The sequence below is a fragment of the Ovis aries genome, chromosome 15, assembly GCF_016772045.2.
Source record: "Ovis aries strain OAR_USU_Benz2616 breed Rambouillet chromosome 15, ARS-UI_Ramb_v3.0, whole genome shotgun sequence".
NCBI lineage: Eukaryota > Metazoa > Chordata > Mammalia > Artiodactyla > Bovidae > Ovis > Ovis aries.
The window spans coordinates 13,673,652-13,690,958 of NC_056068.1; the positions used below are offsets into that span (position 1 = coordinate 13,673,652).

General features: G+C 42.4%; 1 protein-coding gene across 3 annotated transcripts in view; it reads left to right on the forward strand.

Annotated features, from left to right (window-relative positions):
• MAML2 (mastermind like transcriptional coactivator 2) overlaps window positions 1-17,307 on the forward strand; it is a 407,963-nt gene that overhangs the window by 161,066 nt on the left and 229,590 nt on the right. For 2 of the 3 annotated variants that reach the window (XM_060399669.1, XM_060399670.1), the window contains one exon: window positions 1-17,307. This exon is cut by the window's left edge; it is cut by the window's right edge and continues 89,163 nt beyond it. The exons of the other annotated variant lie outside the window; for it this stretch is intronic. The gene's annotated coding sequence lies outside the window, so the exon portion shown is untranslated. 3 annotated transcript variants of the gene reach the window in all.

Below are 17,307 nucleotides of genomic sequence, written 5' to 3' on the forward strand. Positions count from 1 at the left end.
GTCACAATGACACTCCTTGTGATAAAGGACCACAGAGGAGGATTGTAAGGACCTTGTCTTGGAGGGTCTGATGCATTTTGCATGTAATTTTTCTCTAAAGTGAGAGCAAAGCCCAACCTTGAGAGAAACCACGTGGTTCCCTGCCTTGTCGTGTCACAGGTTCCCAACCCTGTTCCTTGGCCAACCTTGACCCTGGTCTTTGTAGAAGGCTCAGGCTCAGCCTCACTTGAATCTGAAGTTTCTACTCTCCTCCTTTAGACTCTGCTTAGTCATGGTCTGGGCAACTGCAAAAGTCCGAACTTCACATAGTTATCTGGATTTATGTGAGAATGCCTTATATGTCATCCAGTTGGACACCCATCCATGTGGGGATTTCTGCCAGAATATCTCCATCTGTGGCCTTCCAGCTGGGCTGCTAGACCTCTAACACTCTCACCGACAGACCTTGTATTCCCTGAGGCTGTCCATTTCCTCTGAGTTGGGCTTCTTATAACTCTATGAATTAGTCCTAGACAAGAACTTGAGTCTACACCCAATTAGTTGAACTCTTCTTTCCCATGCTGGAATTTCAGCTGATTAAAGATAACTCTTAAGCTTCCCAGAAGGTACTTCTTCTACTGCTTAAATGTCCTCAGCTCTGTTTCATCTTTCTTATATTACAGTAGTTCAGATTCTCTCTCTATCTAGCCTGGCATGACCTTTAAACAAGTATCAGTTTGGCTAACTCTTTTCCAAAAGGGAAACCAAAAAACTGAGCAGCATACTCCTCATGGGGTTTGGCAAGAGCAGAAATGAGAACTAACTCTATATATGCAATCTCAGATAACATTAGTTGTTTCAGCAGCGACATTGAGTGACCTGTGTCAACTGAAACTCTCCGTACCCCATTATCTCTTTCAGAACAGGCCCTCAGTACTTAAATTAAATCCTTTTTACACACGAGCCCCTGTTAGATTTCTTCTCTCCAACCCTATTCATCTTATACAATTGATATTTTATGTCCAAGTGCCGGGACTTAATTTTTATCCCATTGAACAACATCTTTTTAGAGCTGATGTGGTTCTAACTTGTTGAGATATTTTTGCTCTGTACTCAAAATATTTTTTATTACTCTCAGCTCCATGTCACTGATAAGTGGACTAAGCATGTTTTTCCAAACTTTAACCAACTCACCAACACAGATTATTAAACAAGACGGAGAAGAGGTCAAAGTTCTACGGAGTGCTGTAAGGGCCTTATGGGCTGTCATCCTTCAGTAAATCAGCTCTGTGTATGGATGTTTAATTCATTACAAATCCCTCTAAAAGAGGTGGCCGGTAGGATCATGGGTTCTATGGTCAAATAGAAGTGGATTTCAAAATCCAACCTTTGCCCTCACTAATTGTGTGGCCTTGAACAAGTTCATTAAAATTTCTTATCAACAGACTGCTCATCTATAATAATACTTTCTTCCTAGGTCTTGGGAGCAGACTGAATGAGGCAGTGGATGTGAATTATGGACAAGTGCCTGGCACCTGTCTGCTACCCATCAGTATTCCCCAGCTCCTTCCCTCACCTAATTTGTCTGCATCTTATAAGGATATCACAGGCTCTAGGTTCACCATTGAAAGTAAAAAATTCAATGATGTATTAAAATTGCTTCATCTATGTGGCTTTTTTATTTCCTCTTAACAAATTTTTCGGTATGAAATCATTTCCTAAAGGAGGGGGGATTTACAAAAAATAGGAATTAGGATTTTTTTTCTGTTTTATGTCATCTAGTAACATGCATCATTAACCTCAGCTACATAAATTCCTAGTATGCTTTGGCCCTGAACTTTAGAAGAAAAATTCTTTAGTCATCTTTAATATTTTGTAATTATAATAGATTAAGCCATCTGAATGAAAATATAAATATCTTAGTTCCATCTTTTAAAGCTATTTCTTCTTGTGATGTATTCACTTCTGAATGAAGGTTTTACTTCTTACAAATGTTTCTGGGTAATGCAGCAAAGACACCTGTAATCGGATCTGCAACCAACAAGGTAGTAAGTCAATTTGGAGTTCTAATAGTTACACTGTGTATCTACAGAATGGATATGATGAAACATGACATGAATTAGCAAATCTGTCAGGAGTCAAACAGATTTGCTGTCAGAATTAACCAGTTTTACCATGATTTCAAGGCCATAGATTTTTCAGTTACCTGAAATTAGTCATAGTGGTAGGAGACTGTTTTCTTTCTAGTCTAGCCCACAACAGTGTTAAAGACTGTTTGAGATATTTCAAATGGAGAATCTAAACCATCCATTTAAAAATGATTTTATAAGCTCGTGTTCCCCTAAGAGTTACTCTTGGTGATAAAAAACAGAAAGCTAAAATATACAGATAATATATGAAAATACTGGAGAAGGAGGTGGCACCCCACTCCAGTAGTCTTGTCTAGAAAATTCAGTGGAAAGAGGAGCTTGGCAGATGGGCCACAGTCCATGGGGGGCGCAAAGAGTGGGACATGACTGAGCACATATATAATAAGATGACATAAAGGTAGGAAATGAATAAGCACAAAACTTGTACTATGCAAAATGTCCACTACTTTAAAAACAAAATCTATTTCAGTAAGAAGTCTAAATTAGGCCCTATTGGCTTTAATTGTATAATGGAAATCCATTTACATGCATTACCAAACTCTCATCAAATCATACCTCAGGGCACCAATAGGGAAATCACCTCTTTTATTAAACTAGATGTGTCAGGAGAGCAATGGGTGCAGAGGTGGTCGTTTCTATGAGTGGAACCAGATGTAGAAAAAAAAATCCAGTCCCTAGCACTTGAACTGGAATCTTCTCTTGGCTAATACGATGTGACTGAATTCCAGGAATGTTAGTCCAGTTCAAACAGGAATGGTTTCTCATCAGTGGCTCGTTGGACATTTGCAATCTTCTGCTTGTTTGTTTGTTGGATTCTTTTTTTTTTATCGTGAACTAGGGCACAGCACTTCTGCTGCGGCTCTGGCTGGCTCTGTAGAATGCTGCCTCATAACTTTTTCCTGTGGCACTTCCTTTCGGGGATGTTTCACAGGTGCTTGTTTCCCTCTGCCCACACTGTGTGTTCACCACCAAATTTCCATTGTCAGGCCCCGCCTACACGCATTTTACTAGCGCGTGAACTCCTCGAATCTTAGAGCGGCTCGAACTACCGCTCACATTTTCGTTACACCTTATGGAGAAGAAAACTGACTTCCTCAAACAGGGCATAGAGTTCACGTAGAGAACTCAGTGTTTTCTAGGGTGTTTTCCTCTACGCGGGAGTCTCGTGCCCGTTTCTTGCACTTGCCACGGTAAGAGTATCTGCTCTCTCTTTGCTTGCCGGACCCCCCACCCCAAGCCATTTTCCCCTCTTGACTGATTTTCCCATCAGAAGTTCTTCATTATGAGTCAATAAAATAATACTCTACAGTCACATCCCCAGGGAAGGGAAAGATTGCCCAAGTCTCTAGATTATTCAAGAAAGGAAGTGGCCAGGGGGCGGGGGATTTGTTTGGTTTCTAATTTCTGTGCAAAAAAAAAGTACATTTTAAAAACTGAATTAGGAAGGTAATAGGAACTGCTAAAATCGGATTCTCGTATCTGTGTTTATAAGCTCCCAACTCGAGAAAGTTTGAGAAAAAGAAAAGCTTTCAAACATGTGCTTGTGTCTAAGCACAGACTTGGCAGCTTCTCACGTGGCTTTCACTAAACCTAAGAATTCTCATACAAGTGAGGTCTGTGTTCATCACTTTCCACCAAAGATTAAATAGTAGGGTGCTGTGGTGATGACTCCGGTTGCTAAGACTTCATTGCCAAGTCAGAAACATCTGAGGGACAACTCCATTTAACCAGAGGCCAAGGATACCTCGGCCGCCTGAGTGCCAGGCCAGATGCCAGCCAAATTCATCTGTATGCACAGTGCAGGAGTCAGGAGCAAAACCTCCTCAGGGGCTCAGCCCACAGATCAGTGTGAGAAAGGAGCAGGATGGAGGACAGTAATAAGTGGGCCATTCCTGGCCGTGACTCTGACATTTAAGATATGTAAGTGACACTGGAAGTTCAAGCATTTACTTCCAAGGCAGCCTAGAATAGAATTGGCTGTGATTTCTTAAGGGAAGCTAAATTAATACCCTTATTCTTTCACTTATTCATTCATTCATTTAAAATACAGATATTTCTAGGGCACCTAATGAAGGAGCCTGGTAGGCTAAAGTCCATGGGATCGCAAAGAGTCAGACCCGACTGAGCAACTTCACTGGTTCAATGGATATCAAGGAAATTCCAAATACGTGTCTTTTGCCATAGCTAATGGGTGAAGTTCTGAGGGAAAAAAGAAACATAGGAACCTAGAATCTATATTTGAGCAATAATAAGTCAAATAAAAGTATTTCTTTTAGATATACTATGTGTACACTTCATATATCTTGTTTCTCTATCACACTTAGCTTGTAAGAAAGGTGTGGAGAAGGCAATGAAAGGGGTGCTCAGGGGCAGCTTGAGTCACAGAGATGAGAAAAGCCCTTCAGAGGGTCCCTGGATACCGTGGCAGTTAGGAATTAAGTTAAAGGAACATAGCTGGGCCCCAGGAAAGACAGAGGCGTAGATAATAGCTAAGTGGCGGGGGTCTGGGGTGGTGGGAGTGTGGGCAAAGGTTCTTAAATCACATTGGTTTTATTTGTTTGTTTGAGCTGTGATTCAAAAGCCACTGAAACCTGTTTCTTTAAATCCAGTTGCATTTATCAAGTCACATCCTGCTTGTGATATTTTGTGCTTATGGAAAGCTTTGTGAAAAGTCTCTCTCCCTGTGAGGCTCTGTGAACTGTAGTTGTTAGGGGTAGGACTCTGAGGCCAGAACCCACTGGGTTCCATTTGAGAGTCTGACACTCACCATCCATGTCACCTTGGGAAGTTATTTCAAGCTCTCTGCATCCATTTTTGTCTTTAAGATGGGGATGGTAACAGTTTGTACCGAGTGGAGTTGTGAAAATGGGATGATGCGTGTGAGTTACTCACCATGGTAGCTAACATTTGCAGAATAATTATTCTATTAGCCCCTCCTGCCATCCCCATACCACTCTTTTAATACAGTTGTGTGCATCTCTTCTTTCCAGGGACTCAAAAAGTACTCTGTTTCTCCTGTGTTTTGATAGGCAATTTGTAAAAGCTAATATATAATGCATTTAGAAGCAAAACTTCATTATACTCTATTGCTGTATGATTTCCTCTAGCGTGCAAGTATCTGATCCTGCTTATTAAAGTAAGAAAGTACACTATGCCATCTACCAGAAGGGAGGAATTTTGAGTTCTCTGCATCTGGGCTTCTCCATGTCCTGTGCACATGGATCTCAAGTCTCGTAGAAATGCACATTCTGATCGGCTAGGTCTGGGGGAGAGCCTGGGTTTCTGAGTCTCCGGCCAGCTCCGGCCATGCCAGGGCTGCTAGTCAACCGCCCACACTATGATCTAGACCCCAAAGCAGTAGCAGGACCAGAGTGAACAGGGCTGAGGAATTGGTGTGAACATTCCCCCGGTCGTGGGTAATTTCCTGGACAGCAGTTTTTCTGTGGAAGACCCAGTACTCAGCCCCCACAGACATGGCCAAACCTCACTGCAAGGCACCACCTTCTTACATGAGCACCTGTGACAACATATTGGAAACAGGCTATAAAAAGGGAGAAACCTGCAGCCAGACACCTGGTCAGCCCGCAGCTGTTCAACCAAGAGAAAGCGCCCTGGTTTCAACACTTCGCTGGCTCCTTTTCTAGAAGGCCAGGTCCTCCCAAGGCCTGATTGTTTTCGAAAATCATGTGTAACGGAGGCTGATAGACTACACGAGGGAGCATCGCAGACTTTACTTGACCTTGTCACTGCAGTCTGTAGCTCTGTGGACCATTCCTCACTCCTACATCAAAGGGACTTTTAAAATCAAAGTGTACAAAGCCTTTATTTAGTGAATTTGGGTGCCAGTTGGACCAATAAAAGATAGAATGGACTCTGTGTCTCCACATCTTCCCTTGACAGTTCTTCTGAAGGGGAAAAAGGGTAAATCCTAGAAGTACTTTTTTTTTTAATGTTTAAAAATCCTAGAAATGTTGGACAGATATAAAAGTCATGACTGTATCCAGGGTCCCATGTACTCCGTTTGGAATTCAAGGTTTAACACAGACACCACATTATAAAGTGTTGAGATCTTCTCCTTTACCGTTACTCATGCATATTTCTCTAACGTTGCTCCTGGGGTGTTGCTTGCCCTGGTCTGGTGACAGGAGATGAAGTGCTACCCTGGGAACATAGTCCACCAAAGGTTCTCCCTGCTTCGCAGAAGCAAATGCAAGCTTTTGACCTCCTTATAGTCCAGGTAGCTTTCCCACAGTCTGTCTGAACAGCAAACTTACTGATTTCTTTCTGAATCCTCACCCAGCTCCAGCAAAATACTGGGTATTTTAAATAAAATGACAGTGAAAGGTACAACAGGGATTTATGGAAAGCATGCTTAGTAAGTTATAGAAATAGAGAAAAATAATAATGTAAAAAAATGCAAAGTCAGGGGAGGAGTATGTGGAACTGTGTCGTTTCTGTGCAGTTTTACGGTAAACCTAAAACAGCTCTAAAAAATAACGTCAGTTAATAAAAGAAATGCAAAGCTCATGACCTTGGAAAATATAAGCAGATATGCTAAATACAGAGGCTCTAGAAAGGATGTTTAAGAAGAAAGGGCTTCCGGAAAGTTTCCTATTGTTGCACCACCATTAACTGGTATAATGAAAAAAAAAAAAAAATCCTGCTCCTCTGGTAGAAGGTAAGGAGCTCCCCCACCCCACTGCTTCTCCATCAAGAAAGAACTTTCTGGAGTGAGCTTACAGTAAGGCCTGGGTTTGAATCCCAGGTCTGCCTTCACTCTAGTTATGTGGCTTTGGGCAAGCTACTTAACAGCTTTGACTGTTAGTTTTCTCATATGTAAAACAGTGTTCCTGTGACATGAGCAATGGAGTTATTATGAGGATTAGATTAAATATTGTAAATGAAACCACTAGCCCTAGTCTGTGCTTAGCAAATGTTAGTTAAAACTAATCAGCTTCTAGTAGCAATGCCCTGCTTTTGTGGTTTAATTCTCTGAAGAGGTGTATTGGGTCAGTTCAATGGAAAGTCACTTGGTAGGGAAAGAAACTTGGAGAGGGATAAAGATTGCTTAAATGCAAGTACCTACTTAGACATCTGCCTGATGCACTGAAGGCCCCCAACAGATATTTGTCAAATGCAAAAAGTTCTGGACCAAGAGCGTCAAGATTGATTGATTTTGTTCTCAGAAGCATTGCTTCGAACCTCACAATTTCCAAAGTGCATTTATACCTATTTAATAAGATAAACCAAAACCTAGGAGGAAGGTAGGAAAGATCTTAGATTCTATTTTGTAGAAGTGGAAACTGAGGTACATAGAGAATCACACAAAAAATTTATCAAAAGAACAGAATTAGAATGCAGCTCTTCTAATTAAACATCAATTTTTCCACTGTGTCTGTTGAAAGTTAGCAAGTCTCTTTTCCCTATACCCACCAGTGGGGTTGGGGTGGGGGGTGGAATGCATTTTAAGCACTTAAGAAACCATAGATGAGTCATAAGCCTGAGTTTGGAAATTTGCATTATAAGGGAGGATTTGCTGAATTAGATAGTGGTTGCTCTTGATGCTGAAGAAAAGGTGGCTGAGGGCAAATGTAGAAAAGAATCGATTGGTGACCATACATTTCACAAAAGCATTGAAAGAGTTTTATTTGTTCTTTTTTCAGTCCAAGATTGGATGGTCACTGATGGCCACCAGCATGCATTGGTTAGTGCACAGGCCACCAGAGGTAACTTTTCTGCTACATACAGTGTCAAGTCTGTTTTCACACTTGGCCAAAAGCTAAATTTTTTACATCTCATGCTTGTTTTCAATTAATGTATTTGAAAATTTTGATAAGATGGGGTGGTGGGGAGTATGGCAGAGCAAAGAGAGAAGAAAGTTAAGAAAGGTTTTCCTAGTAATGGAAGGTTTTCTTGGTTATTAAAATAGTTGCACAAACTGTACCAGCTGATGTTTGTATAGGTCTAGCAGAAAAGTAGAATTTTTTTTTATGTTTTTGTAATATACGTGAGACTGTGTAAACATCATCTTGTTCTGGAGGTTGGCCAACTCCCAAATATCTCCTAACAGAAGAGGAGGATAAGACGCAGTGGCAGCCAAGTAGCTACCAGTCACAGCTGCTTACTGAGGGCACCTGCGTCTGAGTCCTAGACAGGCCATTACTGACGTTAGAGTCTTCCCTGTAGGTAGGCTTGGGTGGAAAGAAGCAGAAACATGAAGATTATTAAGAATTTGTGGATGGGGCTTAAAGAAATAACGAAGGAGTTTGGAGGGTAATGGGAAGACTAGGGACCCTGAAGTCGGGTTTGATACTGAGATTTGATCCCAGGTACTTTCACCATCCCTGGCTTCTGTGACATCTATTCACATTCTTCCTTTTGGACAAGTGAACTATGTTTCTTTCGATTGAAGAATCTGTCTCGTTATAATGAGCCCAGGTGAACCAGGCTTTTCGTTTTAAAGCCGTTTAAAACGCAAGGTCACTGACACAAGACACAGCACCATGTTGCTGGAAGAAATGTAACGTCAGGCAGAATAATACAGACTTGTCAGACAGTTCCACAGATCTAAGCTCCCAGGGACAAAAGCAGAATGAACCCTTTCTCAGGATGCTGTCTAATCAAATTCAGGCATGTGTACAGCCTGCAGCACTGCAAGATGACCATTTCATTGGACAACGATTATGAAAATTGGATTCTTTTTTTTTTTTTTTTTCAGAAGAGGGTCAAAATTAGAATTCCACAGAGCATTATCTTCTTCCCGCAATGTCTATGTCATTTTTTGTTAGAGACCGTGTTGCCTAGAAATCCTCCTGATCCTTTTGTTCTTCCTCACGTCTAATCCGTGTTCAAGTCAGCAGCAAAACCGGGTACCAGACATGTCCAGAGAAGCACAAGAGACAATTAACACCTAGCTCTTGGAACACTGGGGACGGTTAATAAGATATTGTGCCTCAGCTGTGTATGTTTTTATGTTTACCACAATCAGGCTTGATTAAAGCTGGCTTTTGTGACTTCCTCTGATTCCTCGTGGTGTCCAGAGTTCTAGGAGATTGGTTGCCCAGCTCCCATTTTTCGCCTCACAGGGAATCACTCCTGCAGCCATTTCCTGATCTCTGCCAGGGATTAACTGATGTTTCTCTGTGACTGGTGAAACAGCATCATTGAGGCCATCCCTGGAAGCTGGCGGGGAGAGAATTTAACTCTTCATATCAAATGCATTTGTACCATCCCTGGCTCTGTCTCCTGATCACAGCCAGGAGTCATTTCGGAGAGGTGGTCTGCATGTCTGCTGTTTCCCCAAGGGTGTGAAAAACAACCCACTGATGTGGAACCAAGTCTTCGCTGTGGCAGCCGACTTCTGTTTACCGTAGAATCGAGGCTTACGTCTTTAATCCCTCCCTATAAAGCTGTCTGAGAGAGTTGTACAAACCCACGTATGTCTTTTATTGTTTCTCTAAGCACTTTTAATGTGTTTTCCCACAGTTTTTGAAAGTGTTGCTGTCTCAGCCTGGCTGTGTCAGCAAAAAAAAAAAAAAAGGAAAAAGAAAGATTTCCCTAAAGGGATGCTATTTCAATTTATTATTAGTGTTTTAAGTTAGAGAGTTAGAGGGGCTTAGAAAGTTAAAGAATATAAAATTATAGATCTCATCAGGATTTAAATTTTATCTCAGATACAGAGACATATTTAAATACATACAAATACAGAACCAAGGTCTCAGGATATTCAGCCTTTCCCATTTCCCTCAAAAATCCCCTCAAAAACACCACTGTCTGTATTCCAATGTGAAAAAATGAATTATTCCCAAGCTCTACTTTCTCTCATGGATATTCGTTTCTCCCCTACCCCACTTTCTATCTTTTATGGCTCTTCTTCTGATTAAGTGTGAGCTTGTGGTTGCTAATAATTTCAGGATAAATGTTTTGATTGGATCCAAAGGGATTTGAAAACAATAGAAACAGACTCAATGTCACTGCAGCTTCCGTATGAAGGAAAGTGTATTTCTACGTGCGTCTTATGGCCTAGAAAGACTTGGCCGCAAGTGAAAACCCATCCCCCACGGCACTGTCAGCTTTTTAGGATGAAACACTGACATACCTTGTAATTTTGGCAGTGGGCTGTCATTTGGATAGTTGTCTGCAAATGCTGCTAATGTTATTTTGGATAAAGCCTGTCTCATTACTGTGTAAGTTATGAAAAGATTTGAACTCACGTATCACCCTCATTCTTTCTCCTCTCCCGTGTCACCCCTGTCCTGTTGTGATGCAGTGCAGTTCCCCGGGGACTGTAATGCCCCTGAAAATTGACAGTCACATTCTAGTGTAACATATTTTTCCCATTTAATAACATGGTCTGTGTAATGATTCATAATCCTCAAAGGGCCTCCTGCCAGTGACAAGTGAACTCAAGAAATTGAATACACCAGGCAGTTTGGTGGCGACTATACTTTTACAGTTGAATCAAGAGTTAAAGCAACAGTGTATCTGGAGAGATTTTGGTAAAATGGCCTTCAGCTCATATATTCCCATGTCTAGTTCACACATGAAAGTCCTGCTTATTCAGGCTACTGTGGCCTGAAGTAGGGCTGCAAAGGGCATATTTGTTCCCCATGAGACAATCAGTCCTAAAAAGACAGGGATATTTTCTCTTTTCACGTCTGTATTTTTAGTGCCTGCAATGGTGCTTGGCATATGGTGTGCTCAGTTGTTATTTCTCTTGCCTGGTGGCATATCAGTCGAGAAAATAATCTTTGGTTTTGAGCTCCCATCCATCACCATCACTGCATCCAAACTCCACAAGGCCCCTTTAAACTCTGGAAGGGTTAACGTGACTGGCATTATTTGTCTGGCCCCCAAGCAACAAAGCTAAGGCTTCTCAGGTGGTGCTCGTGGTAAAGAACCCACCTGCCAGTGCAGCAGACATTAGAGACAGAGGTTTGATCCCTGGGTGGGGAAGATCTCCTGGAGGAGGGCATGACAACCCACTCCAGTATTCTTGCCTGGAGAATCCCATGGACAGGGGAGCCTGGCGGGCTACTGTCCATGGGGTTGCAAAGAGTCGGACACGACTGAAGCGACTTAGCACACACACACACACACACACACACACACACACACACAAGCAACAAACCTCCTTCCTTCCCACCACCTGATGGCTTTCACTTGGAACTCTTGATAGCCCTCCCTCAATCGTCATCTCATCCAGCTCTGTTACAGCTAGGTGACCTCACTTTTTCAGTCTTCTCTTAGACCCCTCATAGGACAGAGCTGGAACTGAGACTTTCTGAGTGTCAAAACTTTGTGCCCACCCAAAAGAATTCTGAGAAATGGAGTATTCCTGCCATATCAGGAAACAAGAATGTCACATTTATCAGTGATTCTAGCCCTCCAAATGTGAATTTCTGAGCCCTTTAGTGCACCCAGGAAGGAGAACAGTACCTGTTATCCAGCAGCCGTGAGGCTGCAGCCACTCCCTGAGGTGAGTGTCGAGGTCCGGATGTGAAAAACACAGGAGACTGGCCCCAGAGAGCTGAAATGCATATGAAAGGAATGATGTCAGTGAGCCCAGACTCTTGCATCTTCTTACAAATAGAAAAGCACCAAATTACTTGAGATACTTGGTTTTCTTTAATTCACAAAAATACCTTTGATGTTTCCACTACCTGCCTCTTGTTGCAAACTTCAACATAACTTGACTCCTCCCCCAACTCCTCAGAGCAGTTCTTTCAAGGTTACTCAAGATGCTACCTTTTAAGACTTAAATCTTAAAAGTTTGCACCAAATGAAACATAACTCTCAACTTTTAGGTTGTAGCTATTCTTTAAGTTAATGATTCCTTTCTACTGACCATCAACAGCAGCACCCCAGAATATATCCTGGGCACCTTAACTACTTCCTACTTTGAGATGATCCCCCTGCCTTACTTCCTAAGACACTATTTTTTCTCAGAGACTTTGTTAAGATTTGTTGTTCAGTTGCTAAGTTGTGTCTGACTCTTTCGACCCCATGGAATTAAGTGTGATAATATATGAAGTGAAGTCGCTCAGTCGTGTCCGACTCTTTGCGACCCCATGGACTGTAGCCTATCAGGCTCCTCCATCCATGGGATTTTCCAGGCAAGAATGCTGGAGTGGACTGCCATTTCCTTCTCCAGGGGATCTTCCCGACCCAGGAATCGAACCCGGGTCTCCCACATTACAGGCAGACGCTTTACCGTATACATTATCTAATATGATATCTAGCATCAGGGAAGCATTCAATAATTGATAGCTTATTCATTGTTATAATGAATTAAACTTTAAAATATATCTTTTGTAATTAAGCTAATATCACAGATACGGAGACAACATTATGAGGTTTGGTAAGCGTGAGCTGGGGCTTGGGAGTTTAACCCTGCTTCAAGTCTCGGCTTTCATCATGACTTCCTTCATGACTCAGCATCTCTGAACCTCATCTTCATCTGTAAAATTTGGGTCACAATACCTCATAGGGTAGGGACAAAGGTTAAAAGAGATGGTGCCTGTGATTTTGTGTTCTACATACTAAAGCATCATGCAAATCAAGGCATCTTCTTTCTCCCAGGCAAATATATGTTATATGAATTGGGGACAGCTTGTATTTTGCATTCACAAGAGGTGAATTATGGAACTGAGATTTCAGAAAACATCAGCACAGGCATTAGAAACTGACTTTCAACTTATTTACAAAACAGAAATAGAGTCACAGAGAAAACAAACATATGGTTACCAAGGGAGAAGAACAGGAAGGATAAATTGGGAGATTGGGATTGACACCTACATACTACTATATATAAAGTAGATAACTAACTATATATAAAAGTATATATTGCTAACTATATATCCATACTACTATATATAAAATAGATAAGAACCTACTGTATAGGGAATTCTACTCAATACTCTATAATGGCTTCTACGGGAAAAGAATCTAAAAAAGAATGGGTATATGTATATTTATAACTGATTCACTTGGCCCTACGGAAACTAACACAACATTATAAATCAACTATACTCCAATAAAAATTAATTTAAAAAAAAACCGACTTTCCATTTCCTTGGTGTGTTTAGGGCAACACACACTAAAGCACTAAAGTAGAGGAAGGGAGGCTTGTACAGCCTAGTCTTCCTTCTCCTCAACCTCCAGGGTATGACAGGGTCTGTGGGTCCCCTCAAGGTTTTTGCAACCCAGGGCTATGCTGGCAGTTTGTTTTGTACACCATTAAAAAAAAAAAAAATCCAACTAGAGCCAGGGAAATTTTTGTTGGCTTGCACGTGAGATATGTTTTTAAATTGCAGAACAAAGTTTAATTTGGTTTCCATTTCCCTTGATGAGGAATAGCATCTCTACTGCAAGAAAACCTGACACTCCTTTATTCTTGCAAGGATGGTAAAAATTTTCTGGGTCACAAAACAACAAGCACTAGAGGAAGAAATGAAAATGCATGCAAGACGCTTAAAATAAATATTCCTCTGTGGTAATTATTAGAAGGCTGTCAGCCCTAGGAGTTTGGGCCATCTTCCCTCTAGTTTTCCCTGGTTGCTTTGTTCCTCGTCGCTCGTACAACACATGCTAGTCGGGAGCTGCTTCACCCCGTGTTTCCCAAAGTGCTTGCAAACGCTGAATGGCAATTATAAAACAATGCCTTAGGGTATATGGGCTCCAAGAATATCACTCTAGCCGAAGGCCAACTCAAGAACGTGTTCCTTAAAACAAATCCACTGTCAGAGGGAAATGGTAGTGAGAGATTTGAATTATCCCGGGTGCCACACGAGACATTTAATTCAGGTTATCAATTGAATGCGTTTTAGGCTTTGTAAGTATCCCACCAGCCTAGGACACAGTCACTATTCTCAAGGAGATTAGTTTCACTCAGGAGAGCAGACTCACGGGGCACTTAAATAATAAAGAACAAGAATTGCTGCCTCCACATTTAGTGTGGAATTTCAGAGGAGGGAAATGATCATAACCTGGTGTGTCCCAGGGAAGTCTTCCTGTAGGATGCACATTTGTTACATCTGTGTCTTCCAAGACAAAAAAGGCAGGCATCCCCCAATAGTGCCTTTTAGGTCCTCTATGACCACACAACTTGGCCTCTCAGATGGCAATAGTGGTAAAGAACCAGCCTGCCAGTGCAGGAGACATCAGAGATGCAGGTTTGATCCCTGAGTTGGGAGGATCTCCAGGAGAAAAGCATGGCAACCCACTCCTTGTATTCTTGCCTGGAGAATCCCATGGACAGAGGAGTCTGCATGGCTGGCTACAGTTCATAGGATCGCGAAGAATCGGACACGACTGAAGCGACTTAGTATGTATGACCGTACAACCACTGAGTGAGCTGGGCAGGTTTCATTCTACAGAATGAAGGAAAAGTGAGATGAGTGTGACCCTTCCACGGTCTGGAAGACCTGGATGGCAGGCCGGGTCACCTCCCACTCCTGCCTTGATGATTCTGGTGCTTGCTTTCTCTTAAGTCATTGCTATTTGAATGTGTTTGTTACTATTTTACTCCACATACTACTTAGCCCATGGGAGCCACTCCTCATGTTTCCTTCTGTCCCCTTGTCCTCTAGAGAGGCAGGGGATAAAGTGGCCACATTCCTAAAAAAGTGCAAAAACATAATATATTAATATAACAGAGAAGACTTTTATGTCTTCTGCCCCTCTTTTAGCTGATTCTAATCGGAATAGTGGGGCTTCCCTGGTAGCTCAGTGGTAAAGAATCCGCCTGCAATGCAGGAGACCTGGGTTCAATCCCTGGGTTGGGAAGGGAATGGCATCCCACTCCAGTATTCTTGCCTGGGAAACCCCATGGACAGAGGAGCCTGGTGGGCTACAGCCCAGGGGGTCGCAAAAGAGTCGGACATGACTTAGAGACTAAATAACAAACAACAGTCAGAATGGTATTGGAGTGAGGCAGGACCTGGAGAAAGATGATGATTTTGGAGGAGAGAAGGCAAGAGAGAAAGCCTCTGTCCTTACCTTCTAGAATCCTCTGCAGCCTTTGGCATGGCTGATGCTCCCCCTTCTGCCTCCTAACATCCTTTCTCCCTGTTGCTTCCACTGCATCCAGGGAGCCTGTCCACCTCCTCTTCTTCTTGTGAATCCTTCTGCCTCCGTCACCCAGCGCTCTTCACATCGCCTCTTAGATGCAGGTGGCCCAGAAGCTTTAGTCTCAGCTCTGTGTCTCTCACCCTTTCCCTCCCTGCCCCCTCAGTGCAGATGACTCTCAACATTTTAGCCGCTCCAACCAGACTGGATTTCTGCCCTGAGCTCTAGACCTCTGTCTCCAGGGCTTCTCATTTCTCAACTCAGGTCGCTCAGACTCAACCTGTTACAAATGTGATTTTGCCCACTGAAATTCTCTGATCTCTTATTTCCAAGACCGTTTTCCTTAGAATCCTTTTTCTCCTCTCCCGCTTCCTGAAGTCACAACAAATATAAGAGCCTCTTTCTTGGGTGGGGAAACATTTCCTGCAAGATGCTTTGTGGCTAACGGCTGCTGTGTGTGACCAAGGGCTCTGGAACCCATCTTCCCACTGCCCCCTGCATTCCAGAGCCTCTGCAAAGGGGGAGGAGGGGTAGCAGGTTTGCACAGGCGAGAAGCTCACAAGAGATAGCTTGTAAATGCCAAATATGACTGCGCTGGTGTGTGTACAGAGGGGAAGGATATTAGGGAGGAAATATATTCTTAGCATTTGTGGCAATTGCAAAAAGGATGCCCGTTAGAAAGACATCCACCACTGGCATTTTGGCCCCATTCAGCACATGGTGTTTTATGTTCAGAGAGGTTGGAAAACATATGAAAGGGAATTACTCCTGTTTTTCCATCTGTACACATGTGCTTTCGCTGGTGTTAAATTCTTGTTGCAAGAGTCTCTCATCCGGTAATGTACACACAGAAAGATATTCCCACCACTTAAAAAAATTATGATGATTAAAACCAGCTGAGTCAATTCATAGGGCATTGAAGCAGGACAAGTGAAATGTAAACCCACGTTCTCTGGAGCTGTAAATGCTTTTAACACATGAGTTGCTTCATGTGAAACTTATTCCACTACCAGTATTGTGTTTTCATATCACTGCTCTTAAGGTTGATATTTGAGGATGAAAAAAATGCATGCTTTGAGAGGAGGAGTTTTCCCCTAAATTTTTGAAATGTGGTCATCAGTGGCTAACAGACACAGAGCTTCCCTTCTAGGTAACAGGATCTGAGCAGAGATCAGTTCGAGGAAAGAAGCTGTCCCCTTGTTCCTATCACTTACGTGCTTCTTGAAAAAGGATTGTTTAATCTGGCTTCAAAAGTGAGACAGAAGTCACTCATTTAGGAGACCCTCCAGACTCTAGGTCTCAGATGTACTTTCTTAGGTGATGAATGTTCCCGGATTATAGTTTATTATCTCCTTTTGCTTTGCTGATGAGTCATGAGTTATTCTGATGAGGGTTCATTGGAGATACTACCCTGAAAGACTACTCAGCTCTGGCCATGGAGACAGTGGCCTCCTGTAAGGTTTTAAGAATTCGTTTATCCATTCAGCAGATGTTTACTGAGCACGAATATTGTGACAGGCACAAGTCTAGACTTTTGAGATACATCAGTGTACAGAAAGGATGGAGGTGTCCATCCTGTTTATCAGCGCTTACTACTCAAGCATGTCTCTGTACAAGGTGCTGGGGGAAGTTCTTGCTGGAACACCAGAGACAGAGAAGGCATGGTCCTGCCATGAGAGAAACATCAATCTAGCTGAAGTTATCAGGTTCAGGGGTTAGTTCATCAGTCCTCTGTCTTCAGATGGATAGAACTGAAGTAGAAGGGTGCAGGCAAGGCCCTTCCACAGAGGCCCCCTCCCCCAAAGACTCAAAAAAGTCATTGTCTCTTCCCTCATGTCCTGATTGTCCTTGCGTAAGCCCCATCCTTTGGCTTCTGCCATTCATTATTTGGTTTCTACCATCACCCTATCTCCAGCTCTGATTTGACTCTTTTTACCAGGTTTTGGTGCACTGTTTCATCTCCCTCTGGAATGTAACTTTGGACAGTACTTACTTTCTGCTTTGTTAATCTCATGTCTGCATTGACAATCAGAGTGAAACGCTACCCTTGATGTGGCATTTATTTACACCAATTGTTAGTAATTCATTTTAAAAAGCATTGTTGAACACT